Below are 18001 nucleotides of genomic sequence, written 5' to 3'. Positions count from 1 at the left end.
ACATAGTTGGAAATCACAATTAAAAAAATAATAATTTGGGTTAGAGTTAAAATTATTAATACAATTCTTTACTCTTTCAATTCTCTGAAAACCATTGGGAATTCTCTAGAATACATTATCTATCTCTAGGTAGCAGGAATATTTATTATTTGTTGAACCAGGCATCCTGGAGAATTATGAAATTAAAGAACATTATTATTGAATGGACTATTACAGATTATCTAATCCAATTGTCTTAATCAGTAAGGAAACTGCCACCAAAGGGGAATTTGCCCAATGTGAGCCTTGAAAGTAAAGATTATATATGCATTCAATTGGCCTGCAATCTGGCCTCAATTTACATTTTAAATCTTACCATCTATCTGCTCTGCTTTATGCATATTATACTCGCTACCTCTCAACTCACTCCCAAAATGCTCAGGTTATACTTCCCCTCCTTGTTCTTTCCAAATGATATGAATGTCCTTTCCTCTTACTTTTCATATTCACATCATGCCTCCACTCTTCAAGGCTCTATCTCTTGAATTCCTACTGCCCTTTATTGGTGGCCATTTCCAATGGCACTTATTTTTATTCATCCATCCTTCTAATTTTCACTGTTCTATATAAGTGATAGGATTACAAATAATTTACACATTTTAATTGTTGCTAGACCATAATTTTAAATAGTAGAAAAGACTGGTATATGTTAGAAGGTTCCTGGTACCTTAATTTTGGTGAAATAATAGATTTAAAAAGTTGAATTCCTACACTGTAATAAACAGCATCAATTAGTTCTCACAAAATAAATGGGTCTTGATTGCTCAGAAGTCATCTTGCTCATTGAAGAGTGACTCAAGTAACCTTAGAATATTTATGTTTAAAAGAACCTAAGAGACCTGCCATGCCAAGCTTCCAGTCCTACACATAAAATATAGACCTCTAAAGAGGTAAAATCACTTACCCAGAACTAAAACATGGGTCCTTTGGCAATGTATGCCCATACATTCTCCCTTCAATCATATTGCCCCTCCTAAAACACTTTCTTGGTGATGTCCATTGCCAAAACACAAATATGTGTCTGGGTGCTTTGCTCCTGTTAAAGTCATGTACATACATTTCTAGGAGATTCCTCAAGAAACCATAACTTCATTAAAGATATTAGTCAGGACACACCTCAAAGATCATGAATTCTTATGTAGATTCTCTAAAATTTCAGATCTTGTCTGCAGCAGAGTTGAGTGAAACAGAGCCCAATTCATTCAGCCCTCTCTCTAAGCGCTGTAGATACATATCTCTTCCATTCATATTTGTGTATTGTCTTTCTGGACCCAGCTCACTTTATGTTTACATCTATTTTATTTTATTGAAGTTTGATTATGATTTACCACAATTAATATAGATTTTTATTTAATCGTTGATTCAACAAATGTTGTTATTATATATCAGTCACTGTTCTACCCTTAGGACAGTACAGTCACTTCTATTACTATTAAAAATGGTATAATCAATAATTACTATTAATGTTAAATGTTTCCTGAATCTCAGGTATTGTACGAGGCACTTACACATCTCCTTACTTACAATGTTAAATGCTCAACTGAAGCCCAGACTGCAAATAGGGATCAGATTTTAATGCAAGTCTGTCATTGTCCAAAGCCTGAGCCTTCAAGAGAGTACAGAGCTTCCCTTGAAGGACTTGTGTCTAGTATCAGGGGGAGGCATCTACCACAATGGTTAAGGCAATATGGTGTGAGCTATTATTCAGGTAAATATACAGTGTCAGTGAGCGCAAAGGGAACTTTAATTCTTCTGAGGAGAGTTAGACAAAATTTTAAGGAATAAATGGCATTCAGGCAGAATCATAAAGAATGACTAGAAGTTTGCAAAGTGGACAAGAGAAAGGGGGTATGGTGGATAGAAGAAAGTCTATGGGAAAGGATGCATTGCTTTAAAAAAAATAGCATGTTTGGGGGACTGAAAGCAGCCTGGCATAATTGAATACAGGATCAAATGGCTCCTGCTGAAGTGGAAGAGGCAGGCAGGGTCTTGCAGGCCAAGCAATGGAGTTGTGGCCTCTCCTGAAGTAAATGGTTCATCAAGGAAGGGTTTGAAACAGAGTGACATAGTCAGATTTTATATTTTAAAAGATCACAGTGGTGTGGAGTATGTATTACATAAAACCAGACACAGAAAGAGATAGGGAGAGACAGGAATTGGAAAGTTTTTACTGAACAACTGAGTGGGGGAAAAAAAACTTGAACTAAGGTAGTGGGGGTGGAAATATAAAACATATTAAAGGGATGTTTAGCAGACTGAACCAACTGGACTTTATGACCAATTAGATATGGAGGGTTACAGAGAAAATAATCTATGGTGATTTTCAGGATTCTGGCTGAATTGACAATAAGAAACCATTAAACGGGGCAGATAGAAGCAGAGGTGGAGAGGAAAGATAATGAGCCCGGTTTTAGAAATGCTGACTTTGGTGTTCGTGAGGAGCATTCAGATAGATGTGTCAAGATGGCAGCCCACAAGAGAATGGAGTGTCAGGTCTGGGAGAGAGATGCCAAGTAAGGAGTCATGAGGGCGCAGGTGGTAATTAAAGCCAATTGTTTGTTCAATATTTATTGAATGCCTATTGTGTGCCAACAGCTCTATTAGATGTCAGGGAATAAGCAGTTACAAAAGCAGGTTTAAAAACAAAAAAAGCCTGGCTCTCTTCGAGCCATCATTCTACTAGAAGTTATATTTTATTTTTCTCTTCCAAAATTATTTTCTTAGAATGTTTTCCTTTTTTTGAATTTATTGGGGTGAAACTGTTTAACAAAACTACACAGCTTTCAGGTGCAAAATTCCACAACTCTTTCTACTGGAAGTTATATTTTAGAGCCCACAAATAAATACACAATTACAAATTATTTTAAATACTGTAGAGTACTATAAAAATAATAACATGGGACATGTAATCTGTATTGGGTGGAGGTTAGGGGTGGCCAGGGATAGACTTCCTAAGATATTAGTCACTTAACTGAGACCTAAAACCTGATAAGGGGCTCAGTAAGGGAATACCACTCCAAGTGGGAACAGCATATGTGAAGACCTGAGGTTAGAGTGAGTTGTATTCAAAATACTGAAAGAAGGTGGATGTGATTGGAACATAATGCATGAGTCCAGGTGGAAGAGGTAGGAAGAGTTCAAGCAGACCCATTCATCCAGGAAAGATCTTAGCTTGAGACACAATATCAACCAATTAATCAATCATCCTGGGATACAGGAAATCAAGACTTAATTAGGGGTACAGGGGAAAAAAAGACTATAAAAGAAACATTTATAATTCCCAACACAGTATGGTATGTACTAATGAGCCTCTTCTTCTCAATTAATATAAATAAAGGAGCTGTCATTCATGGCAAATTTCCCCACAAGAAATCTTCTCTTCTGGGAATTCCAGGAAGGATTGATTAGGTACTTTGGTGATACTGAAGGTCTCATGAAATGGATAAATAAAATTCAGTATATCCATACAATGGGATACTATTCGGACATAAAAAGGAACAAAATACCAGTAGTATTACAATATAGATAAACTTAAAGACACCATAATAAGTAAAATAAGCCAGACACAAGGCCACATTGTACAATTCCATCAATGTGAAATGTTCATAATGGGAAAATCCTTAGAGACGAAGTAGATTATGGTTGCCAGAGGCTGGAGTAAAGGGGATATAGGGAATGACTGCTTAATGGATATGGGGTTTTCTTCTGCAATGATAAAAATGTTCTGGAATTTGATAGTGGTGATGAACGCACAACTCTATGAATATACTAAAAACCACTGAAGTGTACACTTTAAAAAGGTGAACTTTATGGGATGTGAATTGTATATCATTAAAGATGTTACTAAAAAAAAATCTCATGGAACTCCTCCCTGCATTCTGTTAAGCTCAATAGAGGATAGACAGACATGAAGATAGAGCGATCTAGATAGCTTGCTTATATAGGATCTTACCAAAATCAATTTTTTAAAAGCTGATATTACAGTTGGTGATCTGTGGCTGAATGAGTTATGTCTACATTTAATAATGACTTTGGAGTTTCAGTTCCACAGGATTATTTTTTTTTTTTACCTGCAAAGATGATGAAAAAGTTTTCAGTAATCTATCACCTAAATGATGTGAAGAAGATAGAGTCCATGTGTCTTATAAAACATTGCCACTCATCACCCTATAAAGGAACTGTCAAGGAGTCTCACCCTGTGTGCTGAATGATGAGGATGACAGATAACAAAATGAGCCAGAATTATAATACACTAGGGCTTTAATGAGGCTTTGAACTCTACCCACATGACATATGTGTCAGTGAACCAGAAAATGTGCTTTACACACAATTTATCCTTGCAGTACTAACCTACTAGCTTGTTTCAGTCCAGAAAATGGACAAAGATTTAAATTTATCCAAATATTTTTAAAAGGGACCAGGTAAAATTTAAAATTTTAATATATTTCCAATTTAAGTAACCAGTGACTTATCAAGATGTTGAATTGTCCTATGTCAAGTACTCAGGAAGTATTGAGAAATAAGTATTCTTATTAATCTTTAAGTTTTCTATTTTTTTTCTTTTTTTAGTGAATATATTGGGATGGCACTGGTTAACCAAACTATACAGGTGCACATTTCCACAACACAGCATGTGTACACTGTCTTGTGTGTTCACCATGCCAAGTCAAGTCTCCTTCCATCACCATTTACCCCCATCCCTCCTCCACCTCCCTTTGTTTTCTCTTGATGATTAATAATTAACACATGGTTACCTGAAATTTACATAGACCTGGGTAACATGGCTTGATACTTATTATAGATGATTAGAGAAAAATAGATACATGAATATATGCGATGGAGATTGTAAAAAATTAGCAAATTTCTTAGAAAATAAGATGTAAATAAAAACAAATAAATAAATATTGGCAAATAAGCAAACTAAGTAGAGGAGCTCTTTCAGAAAAAACAGAGTGAAAATATTAGAAATAAAACAGGTTAGTATTTTATAGGTCTCAAAGTATTTTCATATCTGTTAACAAGTTTGATCTTCATATCTGCTCTTTTTCAGAGAGGCAAAATAAGCTCCACAGGGCAAGGCCACTATGAAGACTCACACTTCTAGTAAGTTTTATACCAACTTACATCTTCTGACATCAAGTCCAGTGCATTTGTAACAGAACCAAATATTCTACCGTTATTTTTAGTATTATTAAAATAACTAGAGGCCCTATGCACAAAATTCATGCAAGAGTAGGCCTTCCTTCCCCCAGCTGCCGGCACAGGCTTCCCTCTGGCACCAGGAACCTGGGCTTCCCTCACAACCTCAGCTTCATGCGGAAGGTCATCCAGAAGGATGTCCGGTCTAATTAGCATATTATACTTTAATTATTATAGATAATAATAATTAATGGTATTTTTATTTTTACATGATAAAACAATATACACAAGTATCAGATAGAAAGTGAATAATAGTCTATGGTATAAAAACTGATTAACGGCCTAGAAAATAAGGTATTTTGTAAAATACTTGATTTTGTTATTACTTCTTTTCATTTCATTAAAAATAGGCTCTACGATATCCATATATACCTGAGATGAGTGATTCTTCAACTAGATGGCCATGTCTTAACTATCCACCCTTACAGGAACAAAGAATAATTAGAATTCCTTTAATCTCTTGGAATTTCACATTCTCACATTATTTGGTGTTTACCCTTTGGCCAGAAAGAAATTATTTTTACATCTTTTGTGGTTTTTCCTTCTACTCCAACTACATAAGCATCTTCCAAATAAAAGAAAATTGCATTGATTGAGATATTTACTCATGATTTTGCTCTGTGTTCCAACATTTAGAAGAAATGGGGGAAAATGAGAAATAGTATTAGAAGGGAGCAAATAGAGAGGAAAAGTAATATTTTCAGAAAGTAGAATAATTTATCCTGGAGATAAAACTTTCAATTGAGCAATAATCCAATATGAACTAAATTTACAGTATGAGGCTAGAAGGCAGTTTAGGATTTCCTTGAACTTGATTAATCTCCAAAATGTATTCTCAAGTAAATCAAAAGATTCACTCTTGGAATTATTTCAAGTCATTGTCATCTTTGGGAGATAGAATAGATGTTGAATATGGAGGAAAGGGGGTGTTTCAATCTCAAGAGATCACTAGACCATACTGAAAATCATCACAACCAGGTGTCAAAGTTAAAGGCATTTGAGCAGTCCTACCCAGTTGCAGATATCTCAGCTCTTAGATCAATACACCTATAAGTGGCCACCATCTGACTAGACACATAGTCACCAGACAGTGGAAAATTCATTACTGTGACCCAGCACATGATCTCATTTACCCCTCCCCACCACCCGTCGTCAGCAGAGGACTACTCCCCAAAGCCAAAACCTCAGCCACTCCACACAATAGAAGCAACTATAATAAATGGGGTGATTCAATGATAATGTGAGCTCACTGGGCAGGTAAGAGTTGGACCTCCCAAAGTGTTGAACCCCATTATTGATTAACTTTCCCATAAGCATTTGGCTGCTTAATTAAAAACAGTTTTAATTCTTAACTCATAGATTACCTTCACAATCTAGTTTTCTCCTTCTTATTTTAACTTCCATTTGTAATAAATATCCTGAGTTTTTTGTGTTATTAAAATTATACTGAAATCTCATTTTAATGTTTTCACTGATGAATGTTTTTCATATAGTCTTTTAAAAAAAAATCAGTCTAAGGTTACTCTGTGGTATATTCCATTCCGGATATTTTTCTTACTGGCAGTTTCAGGGGAGAAATCATTAGTTTTGAAGTAAATGGTTTATCTTTGATAACCTTGGTAAAATAAAAACCTCCCCCTCCCCCCGCCTACCTTGCATATCTCATTAAGAAAACCACCTTTTCCTCTGTTACAGACTACAAGAAAGAGGGGCCAAAGAGAGTCATAGGGAAAGCAACCGAGAAAAAAAGACCATCTTCAGTATAAATTTGACCATGTCACATGTCCCCCAAATTGTACACACTCAAAACTCCTCTTTGCCTGCAAAACGAAGTTTGAACCCTTGATTAGCAATTACAAGCCTCCCAGAAACTTGTCTCTACTTTCTCTTCTCCCTCAGTTTCTTCTACCTACCTACACAAGTTCTGCATTCCAGAGCCACCAACTGAATTATATCTACCTGAAGATGCTGTACTGTTCCACATCACCATGCCTTTCCACCTGCTCTTTCCACTACTGAAACTGCCAACCCCTCCCCTCATCCCTGGCTTCTGATGAACTCCCACTCGTTCAGAAAGAGAGCGCCCATTTGTAGTGCTTCCCTGAGCCACCCACCTGCCCACCCCCTTTTGCATGTGCCAACCTTCCACCTATTATTTACTCCATCATTGCATTTTTAAACTTCACTGTAATAATTTGTGTTAAGTACATTTTTGTCATCAATCTGTAAGTTCCTTCCAAACAAGACCTGTGTATTGCTCAACTTTGTATCATTAGTAATTAGCAATGTCCCTGGCACATGGACATGTTCCATAAAAGGTTCTGAATGAAACTGAAGTATTCATGATCTTAATGAAGAAACATTATAGTTTAAACAGTAAAGTTTTCTAAAATATAAAATAAAATAACATGTGCCATCTTAATATATGTCTAATGAGATAACCCTGGCTTTTAAAAGTATTTCCTGCCATCAACTATAGGATGGTTAGGGACTATCCTGATTTTTATTGAGAAATTGTGAATAATGTAGATAAAAAATGTAAAAAACAGGTTTCATTGATCAGCATTTAGTGCCAAACCAATGAATAAGATACTAAGTTAAACTTATTTCATTGCTAATGTCTCAAGTTGCGAGAAAGATGGTGACACAAACATAAAAAAGAGTTCTCAGCTGAAATATTTTATTTGTCCTTTATATTCACAAAGACATTTATTAGAAGCTAAAAGAGTAAAATCCGACAATACAAAAAACATCCAAATTACATGGAATAACGAACTGGCAGACACAGTCCCAGGGCTGAGGAATGTCAGTACACTAAGCTTCTTAGACTAATAGGGGTGGGATTTTCATGTGGGGTGAACTGGGTACCAACCAGTTGTGTGAACCTGGGTAGGTGACTTCTGTCTGAACTATAATGCCTTCTCTGTAAGATAAGGGGCCTAGATAACATCACTGAGGGTCTCCAGCTCTCCCATCGTATAGCCCTGGGGCTGTTTCATGCTGTAGAAAATGATGAGAGAGGTTGAGTGATAGTTACTGGTAAATGACAAATAATAGATCTCCTACTAAATTTTGAAATGAAGTGCAGAAAGGTTCAGTGTACTGCCCCAGGTCAGGCAATGAATAAATGTAGAGCTAAGATTCAATTGCCAATATGTGAACTTCAAATTCAGTTTTATTTTGTATCAATGTTCCCTCCCTTTAGTCACACTATTCATGCAGAGAATGCTGTGAACTGAAAAGGGAAAGGGAATGACAGATTTATTTATCCATTCTAGAAATATTTGCCAGGTACCTATTCCAGTCCAGACACTCTGCTAGGTGCCAGGGAAACTAAATACCACTCAATCCTGCCCTCCTGGACTTCCAGCCCTTACACTTACAGGAGGGATTAAAATGGATGGAATTAACTAGATATAATCAGGGCAGATATTATACTGCCTCATAAAGATGCAAGCAAGGAGCTATGGGAGCACACTGAACAATGCCTTCTGTTTATGAGAATCAGAGCGAGTCTTGGGTATTTAGTTGGATCTTGATGAACAAGAAGTGTTTCAATAGGTAGACACAGGGAGGGAAGACATGCCAATATGAAAAGAAAACCATGAGTGACAGCTCAGACGGTGAGAGTTCAAGGCTCACACAGGGAGGCAGTGCTTTTGGCCAGTATTGCAAGACAAAGATGGAGTGGGCACCAGCTTTGTTCAGACAAAGCCAGGCCAGCTCAGAGGCTGCAAAGCAAAACCTCCTCCCTTTGCTTTCATTCTCCGAGCTTTCCCTGAGAGGCTGCCTGCTTGCTCTTGGCTTCAGAATATCCTTCAAGAATGGTTCTTAGTGTGTGTCTGCATCAATAGCATTGGCATCACCTGGCAACTTTGAGGAGTGCAAATTATCAGGCCCTGGTCACAAACCTACCGAATCAAAAACTCTGGGCCTGGGGTGCAGCATTCTGTCCTAACAGTCTCATGGGTGAAAAGATTTCTTCTGGATGCCTACCTTTTACATAAGGCATCAGTTCTAGCCCCAAATTACCTGACTCACCCCCTAAGTCTGCAGGCTAAATATGTGTGTGTGTGTGTGTGTGTGTGTGTGTGTGTGTGTGTTCAGTGTCCAAATTTGGGAATGAACTAGGAACATGCTGAGGTACAATCACCACTCTTTAGAACTCTTGTTGATTTGAGTAGATGCTATCTATAGCCCTACTACTTTCCCTGAGATAAACTCTTGTGACACAGGACTTAATGGCAGCCATTCGGTAACCCCATATTTCAAAGAGCTCACACATGGGAAATGGAAATCACTCTTTATGGAACACTGGTGTCACATTCACAGGTGATAATGACAGAGGAGTGGGTGGGAAATCTTAAATCTTCTGGTTTAGCTTAGAACTGATTGCAATACAACTTGATAACTTATCACCAGGTTCTCTCTATGTCATCACCATGATTAAGCAGGATGTGGTGATGGGTAATAGTTGCACTTCTTGTTTTCAAGGCATTTATAGCCTACTTTTTGGAATGCTCAAAAAGCTCCTAGGGCAATGGAAACTAAGGAGAAAATAAACAAATGGGACTACATCAAAATGAAAAGCTTCTGCACAGCAAAACAAACCATCAACAAAACAACAAGAAGGCCCACTGCATGGGAGAACATATTTGCCAATATTATCTCTGATAAGGGTTTAATCTCCAACATTTACAGGGAACTCATACAACTTAACAAAAGGACGATAAACAATCCAATAAAAAAATGGGCAATGGACCTAAATAGACACTTTTCGAAAGAGGACATTCAGAAAGCCAAGAGATATATGAAAACATGCTCAAAGTCACTAATCATCCAAGAGATGCATATCAAAACAACAATGAGGTACCACCTCACACCTGTCAGAATGGCTATCATCAACAAATCAACAAACAACAAGTGCTGGAGAGGATGTGGAGAAAAAGGAACCCTCCTTCACTGCTGGTGGGAATGCAGACTGGTGCAGCCACTGTGGAAAAACAGTATGGAGTTTCCTCAAAATATTAAAAATGGAACTCCCATTTGACCCAGTGATCCCACTTCTAGGAATATATCCCAAGAAAACAGAAACACCAATCAGAAGAGATACATGCACCTGTATATTCATAACAGCACAATTTACAATAGCTAAGATTTGGAAACAGCCTAAATGCCCATCAGCAGAATACTGGAAACTGTTACATCTACACAATGGTATACTATGCTGCTGTAAAAAAGAAGGAATTCTTACCATTTGCAACAGCCTGGATGGAACTGGTTAACATTATGCTAAATGAAATAAGCCAGTCAGTGAAATATAAATACCATATGATCTCACTCATTTGTGGAATATAAAGAACATTATAAACTGTTGAACAAAAATAGATAGAGGCAAAGAAGCAAAGAACATGAACAGACTGTCAAACTACAGCAGAAAGGCAGGGGAGAGTTGGGGGGGTGGGGGGTGGTGAGAGGTCAACCGAAGGACCTGTATGTATGCATATAAGCACAACTAATAGATGCAAGACACTGGCGGGGGTGGGGGGGGGGGCGTGAGGGCAAGTGCCGGGTCATAGGGGAGGCCAGGGGGAGGTCAATGGACGGGGGGGGGGGGGGGGGGGGGGGCGGGGGGGGGGGAGAAGACATATGTATACTATTTGTAATACCTTAAACAATAAAAAATAAAATAATAAAATAAAATCAATAAAATACTCTCACTTTTCCTGGTTCTTACCTTAGGAGTTCCTGCAAAGAATGATTTCCTAGACTTACTGTCTGCCCATCTCATCTGGGCTCAAATACCGCTGTCTTCCCCTCAACTGCATATAATCTCCTCTAAAACAACACAAAGAATTATTTCTCTTTTACAGACCTCTGTGGCCTTTTGGGGAACAGTACTGATCTGTATTATTAAAAATATTCTCATTAGTTCCTGTATGCCCCATAACAAAACCTTGATGCAAATCACTTCTAATTAAAAAAAGATAATGGATCAAGTTTTCATTAAACCAGAGTAAATAAATAAAACCCCTTTCTTTCAATATCTGTTCCTCATTTTGGATTTTTTAATGTGATAACGCCACCCAGACTTTATAAATATTACATATTGCATAACAAAAATATGAAGCACCTCAGGATTTTGCCATTGCATAAACAGATAAAAGATAATTCTGTTACTTATGAATTTTAGACTTAGAAGTAGGTATGAAAGAACTTAGTACTTTGGGGAAGAGTGAGAGGGCTAGAAGTGAGCTGTAATTTATCTTGTTCTTCCTAAGTCCTCCTTACTAGTATTAATGAGTATTAATGAGTAATACATTGTTGTAATGTCACAAGGAAGGAAGGGATTTTTGAAATAATTGAATGCTAAAAGATAATTTTGGAAAAATAGATTTTATTTGTTGCCTTTTGTTGCCAAGAGTGGCTAAAACCTGATCTGGAACTACATAAAATTAACACAAGAAATACAATAACATTTTAAACCTACATATACTTTTATATATTACTAGAGGCCCAGTGCACAAAATTCGTGCATGGAGGGGGTTGGGGTCACTCAGCCCGGCCTGCACCCTCTCCAATCCGGGACCCCTCAGGGGATGTCTGACTGCCAGTTGAGGCCCCATACCTGCTCTCCCCTGCCTGCCTGATTGCCCCTAACCACCTCTGCCTCGGCCCCACTACCGTGGCTTTGTCTGGAAGGACATCCAGAAGGACGTCCAGAAGACATCAGTCTAATTAGCATATTACCCTTTTATTAGTATAGACTAGAGGCCCACTGTGCAGATTCATGCACCAATGGGATCCTGCGGCCTGGCCTGTGCCCTCTCACAATCTGGGACCCCTCGGGGGATGTCAGAGAGCCAGTTTTGGCCTGATCCCCACAGGCCAGGCCAAGGGACCCCACCACACCGGGCCTCTAGTATGCATATAAGATCTTAGATTAATCTCTTCCCGCTCTCTCCCCTTATCCCTCCCCTCTAAGATTTATTAGCCTGTTCCATCTTTTCATGCCTGTGCATTGAGCATCTGCCCCTGGTGGTCATTGTGCATCATAGCACCGGCCAGTTGGCTGGTCTACCAGTTGCTTAGTTTTTTATATATATAGATATTTTGATTAAGGTTCACAATAGCTCTGTCCTACGACAGCCTCTTGACACAGATGGATATTCAATACATCTATGAGACAGGACAAAACAAATAATAGGAAGGTTAAAGATTATCAGCCCCCTTTTATGGATAAAAACTGAAGCCTGAGAAAAAGTGAAAGAGCCAGGAAATGGTCAATTTAGAGACTAGAGTATTCGTGAATATAGTCCATTCCTTCTCCTACAATGTGACAGACCTGAGTATCATTCCTATTTGTGTGTGTCAAAATGTTCACAGTTTCCATAAGGTGAGAGAAAGAGTGTTCTCACTGTGCTTCCCTGATAAACTCTACCTGGGCAGAAAACACCTCAGCTCACCAGCCATTTCTGACAAATCAGTGAAAGGAAAAAATAGTCAACTAGATCTTTCACTTTTCAGAGGAATGTTACAGTTTTCTACCTCTTTCCCTGGGACAATGATAAAGAATCCTTCCAATTCTATACTTAAGGTATTCCAGGTTAGAAACTCAGTACTAACATCATAAAGAATATTTGCTATACAGAATATAAAATATTTTATTGAAGTCCTACTTCATGCATCCATGTATACATCATCCACGATATGAATGTCTCTCCAAATTCTCTGTGTGGCAGAGATATCTGCTGCCTGACCAACATCTATTCCCACTTCCTGCTTATTAACACAGTCTCCAGGTCATTGGCAGCAGCGATGTACCCAGCTACATATACCAGCTGTCCCCTTTTAGATAGGTTTTCAAATTTAAACAAAATGATTTTAAGAGGGACTTGGGGAAACAATAAAGTATTTCATTAGCAGGCCCTCCTTCTGCCCTTCTCTTTTTCTCCATCTCTCTGCCTGAAACTCAGATGTGATCATTGGAACTACTAGAGATAGACATCTTTTGACCATGAAGTGACCTTAAGGATGGAAGCTAACCAATAGGAATGGCAGAACAGAAGAATAGGGGAAAACTGAGAGACTGATAAAATCATACCACCAACAACCAGCCTTGGACTGCCTACCTCTTGACTGCTATGTGAAGGAAAAATTAATTCTATTTAGTTTAAGTCACTATTATTTCTGACCTCTGCTGCTAGTTAACCAATTTAATAAAAAAGAATTCCTCTAAATATGGAGAGAATAAAGAGTCAGAAGCATTGTATGACTGAATTTTGTAATTAAAGACCAACCGAGTAATAAATGGGCCATTGTTCCATTCTAAGATGGACTAAAAGAAGCAAATAATTTTCCCTAAATTGGCAACAAGAAATGAAACCACATTAGAAGTCTGAGTCATGCCAGAAGATGATGGTGTTGGAACCCTGAATAATGATGCAATGGAGGTGGGGTGGAGGGTAGAGAGGTGAATTAAGGCATGAGAATGTAGAGCAAACGATGAATGGAGTTAGAGGGAAAGGCAAGCTGTTTGCAACTTAAGAGGCCAGCAAAGACATGAATCAAGAAAAGAAATTCCCTTTTCCAAGTGGTTCTGCAAAACAAAAATATTATTTCCCTCGTAATATCTGGCACAGGACTTAACCGTGGGCACGGGTTCAATAAATGTGTGTTGGTTAATTTATAGCTATCCCAAAAGCCAGTAATTGAAGTTTACCCGGGAAGCCTCTATCTATTTCCAAAGTCTGCATGAGACACACTATTTCAGCCCAATCCTTTCTCACCTTCCTTTAGCTGTCACCAAAGAACACCGAATTGAAAGGGGAAAAGATAGTCATGAGGATTAAAGTACAGCTCAGGAAATGTGATCAATAATGGTGTAATTACAGATGGTGCCACATGAGGACTGGAAATACCAGGGAGATCACTTTGTAAAGTATATGATTATCTAGCCTGAAACTAATACAAAATAGTAGGCAATGTAAACTGAAATAGAAAAGAAAAGTTAAAAATTTTAAAAAGAAAAGATACACACAGAAGTAATTGCAAACTGCAGTTATCAAAGCCTTATTGCACAAATGGGATGCTAGCTGGAAAACACTCAGCACTAACGTGTGACCGCTTTTAAAACTCTACACTTGATAGTGACACTTGTTTCTCTAGCATGGCTGGCAAACTGTGGCTCGTGAGCCACATGCGGCTCTTTGGCCCTTTGAGTGTGGCTCTTCCACAAAATACCACGTGTGGGCGCGCGTACAGTGCGATTGAAACTTCGTGGCCCATGCACAGAAGTTGGTTTTTGGCCTGGGCGAGTCTATTTTGAAGAAGCACTGTTGATATTTGGCTCGGTTGACTAATGAGTTTGCCGACCACTGCTAAACCTTCCCAACCAAGGTGACTTTTCCCCCAGTCTCGAGCCATTTTTGGTTGCTATCAGTGTGGGGGATGGCATCTAGTGGGTAGAGGCTGAGGATGCTGTTAACTAACCATACTACAGTGCACAGAACCGCTCTCACCTCAACAAAGAATTATCCCACCCAAAATACAGCGACTTCAAGGTGATGGTGTGATCTCCCCAGTGCTGACTGTCTTCTAGTTCATGTAATATTTATTAGTTCATATTTTGTTCATGGATATTTTCCAGGGTATTTAATAAGAAAACCCCTAAGAATGTAGGATTATAAAAATGTGATGTATACTTTTTGGCACTGCTGTATTTCCTTGCTTATAAAAGGCTAGAAATAAATAATAGCCACAGTTATTAAAACACATTTAGCAGGAACAATGCAAGAAACTTTACAAAGAAATCTTCATGAATCTACAGAACATTCCTGAGGGAGAGATGTGATTGTAATCATTTTCCAGAGAGAATTCTAAGACAATGAGAGAGACAATCCCATGTCCAAGGTCATAGAACTTATAAATAAAGAATCCCAACATATACCAACCACAGGAAGCCTAATGTGTAATCATGAAATTGTTGCTATTCTGACTCATTTCTGTTTAGTGAGTCAAGATGGTTTTCCCCCTTTTATGTTCATAAAAACAATTAAACTTCCCACACAGAATGCTTTCTGAAATGCACTATACATTTCTGCTCTTTATTAGGCATACTGCCTATCTTGAACATAATTTAATCTTTTCTTAACATGTCACAAGGGCTATGACAAGTATCCACATTGTCCTGTACTGCAATGTCCTCTGGAGCTAATAACGTGGTCAGGGCTTCCTGTGCCCTCACCAGATGGCCCAATGCTTTTAGTCTCTGCTGGTTTTTATCACTTTTCTTTCTCTGCCTCTTCCAGCAGAGTCTTAACTGGCTTTTTCACTACAACCACTGTCCTTGCCTCAGAGGCTTCTAGTCTCTTATGGGATGAAAAATATCACCAGGTCTATTAGAACTGTACCTAAAATTAAATCCTAAAAGAATATCCCTCAGTGGGGGAATGGAAACTGAGAACACGTTAAATTCAAGGTCTCTCTTTATCTCTTCCAAATTCATTGTGGCTTTATTTCCTGCCTTGCAGCTAGGTGCCAGCCAGCTGAGTTTATTCGATCTATGAGCATCAGACTCATGAGATGTTACAATAATGGACATTTTATTCATCATAACTTAGAAAATCCTACACTTGGCTGTATTTTAATAGAATGTTGTGCTATGCTTCCCCCACACTAAGTATGTCTACTAACAGTTAAACCCAAATTTATCAATAGAAACACATGTCCTATATCAATAGAAACACTTGTCCAAACAATGCCTTTAGTTTTTCAATTAGAAAAAGGATTAAAATACTAATAAAACCCCCCAAACTAATAATTGTGGCAAAATATGAATTTTCAAAGGCTGTTTTACTCAGGGGCAGACTATGTTTCTCCAATGAGGCCCACAGACCATTTGGGATTGTTTTCACTCCATCATTGCTCCTTTGGAGAATGGAATGGACCCTCGTCAGCACTTGGCAACTGCAAAACAGTGCACCGGCACAGATGCCATGAGGTTTAACTGGGACAACTACAATCAGACACATCAGTGACTCTGGAAATTGAAGGGAAAAAAAAAGACAAAACTGCTAAGTAATCTATCAGTCAGTTGTTTTAAAAATATCACATTTCACATTTAAAAAGATTTTCTGTATCATTTTATGTCAACAAAATATGTCCACACTTTGGTTGAAAGCTGGTATTGAAGTAGCCGGTTGTCAGGTCCCCAGGAGTTGGCATTTCAGAACACTGCATTGCTGCTGTGGCTCACCATTTGCCTCTTTCAACTCAGCTGCTGGTTTGCCAGAAAGTCCCCTTGGGTCCTGACTGCTGCTAGCAGCACTTTTATTGCCTTCTGCCATGACTCTGAAGCTGAGCAAGCCTCAGCCTCTGCAAGAAGATGGGCATGGAGAGCAGGGCAATGCAGAGTGTGGAGCACGCCAACCAGCAGGGGAAATTTTAGAGTGCGGTAGCTTTACCATACAAAGCAGGGTGTTTGGTTTATTCGGAAAATAAAGGGTGGGCTTAAGAGATGAAAATTCCGTCTTTCTCTTAAATTGTGGGTTTATGGAACTTAGATTGTCAATGAAAATAATTTGTTTCTCCAGGGGAAGATTTAGTATGACATGACCACTACAGTTAAGATGATCAAAAAACTCACTGGTTTCTTGGATTGGTAGAATCAACATCATTAAAATGTCCATCCTACCCAAAGCAATCTATAAATTCAACGCACTTCCCATTAAAATACCAATGGCCTACTTCAAAGATCTAGAACGAACTCTCCAAAAATTCATCTGGAATAAAAAAAGACCCCGAATAGCTGCAGCGATCCTGAGAAAGAACAAAGTAGGTGGGATCTCAATGCCAGATATCAAGCTGTATTACAAAGCCACTGTTCTCAAAACTGCCTGGTACTGGCACAAGAACAGACATATAGATCAGTGGAATAGAATAGAGAGTCCAGAAATTAGCCCGAACCAGTATGGTCAATTAATATTTGACAAAGGAGGCAAGAACATACAATGGAGCCAAGATAGTCTCTTCAATAAATGGTGTTGGGAAAATTGGACAGATACATGCAAGAAAATGAAACTAGACCACCAACTTACGCCATACACAAGAATAAACTCAAAATGGATAAAGGACTTAAATGTACGACAGGAAACCATAAAAATTCTAGAAGAATACAAAGGCAACAAAATCTCAGACATATGCCAAAGCAATTTCTTCACTGATACAGCTCCTAGGGCAGTTGAAACTAAAGAGAAAATGAACAAATGGGACTACATCAAAATAAAAAGCTTCTGCACAGCAAAAGAAACCATCAACAAAACAACAAGAAAACCCACCTCGTGGGAAAACATATTTGCCAACGTCATATCTGATAAGGGCTTAATCTCCAAAATTTATAGGGAACTCATACAACTTAACAAAAAGAAGATAAACAATCCAATCAAAAAATGGGCAAAGGATCTAAATAGACACCTTTCAAAAGAGGACATTCAGAAAGCCAAGAGACATATGAAAACATGCTCAAAGTCACTAATCATCCGAGAGATGCAAATCAAAACAACAATGAGGTACCATCTCACACCTGTCAGACTGGCTATCATCAACAAATCAACAAACGACAAGTGCTGGAGAGGATGTGGAGAAAAGGGAACCCTCCTTCACTGCTGGTGGGAATGCAGACTGGTGCAGCCACTATGGAAGACAGTATGGAGTTTCCTTAAAAAGCTGGAAATGGAACTCCCATTTGACCCTGTGATCCCAC

At 38.4% G+C, this 18001-nt stretch overlaps 1 protein-coding gene across 1 annotated transcript in view; it reads right to left on the bottom strand.

Moving 5' to 3' along the window:
- FGF12 (fibroblast growth factor 12) overlaps positions 1–18001 on the bottom strand; it is a 525572-nt gene that overhangs the window by 447880 nt on the left and 59691 nt on the right. The window lies entirely within an intron of this gene.

The sequence above is a fragment of the Myotis yumanensis genome, unplaced genomic scaffold, assembly GCF_028538775.1.
Source record: "Myotis yumanensis isolate MYYU_CA2020_CCGP unplaced genomic scaffold, mMyoYum1.0.hap1 SCAF_2, whole genome shotgun sequence".
NCBI classification, from domain to species: Eukaryota; Metazoa; Chordata; class Mammalia; order Chiroptera; family Vespertilionidae; genus Myotis; species Myotis yumanensis.
This window is presented reverse-complemented; position numbering and strand designations above follow the sequence as displayed.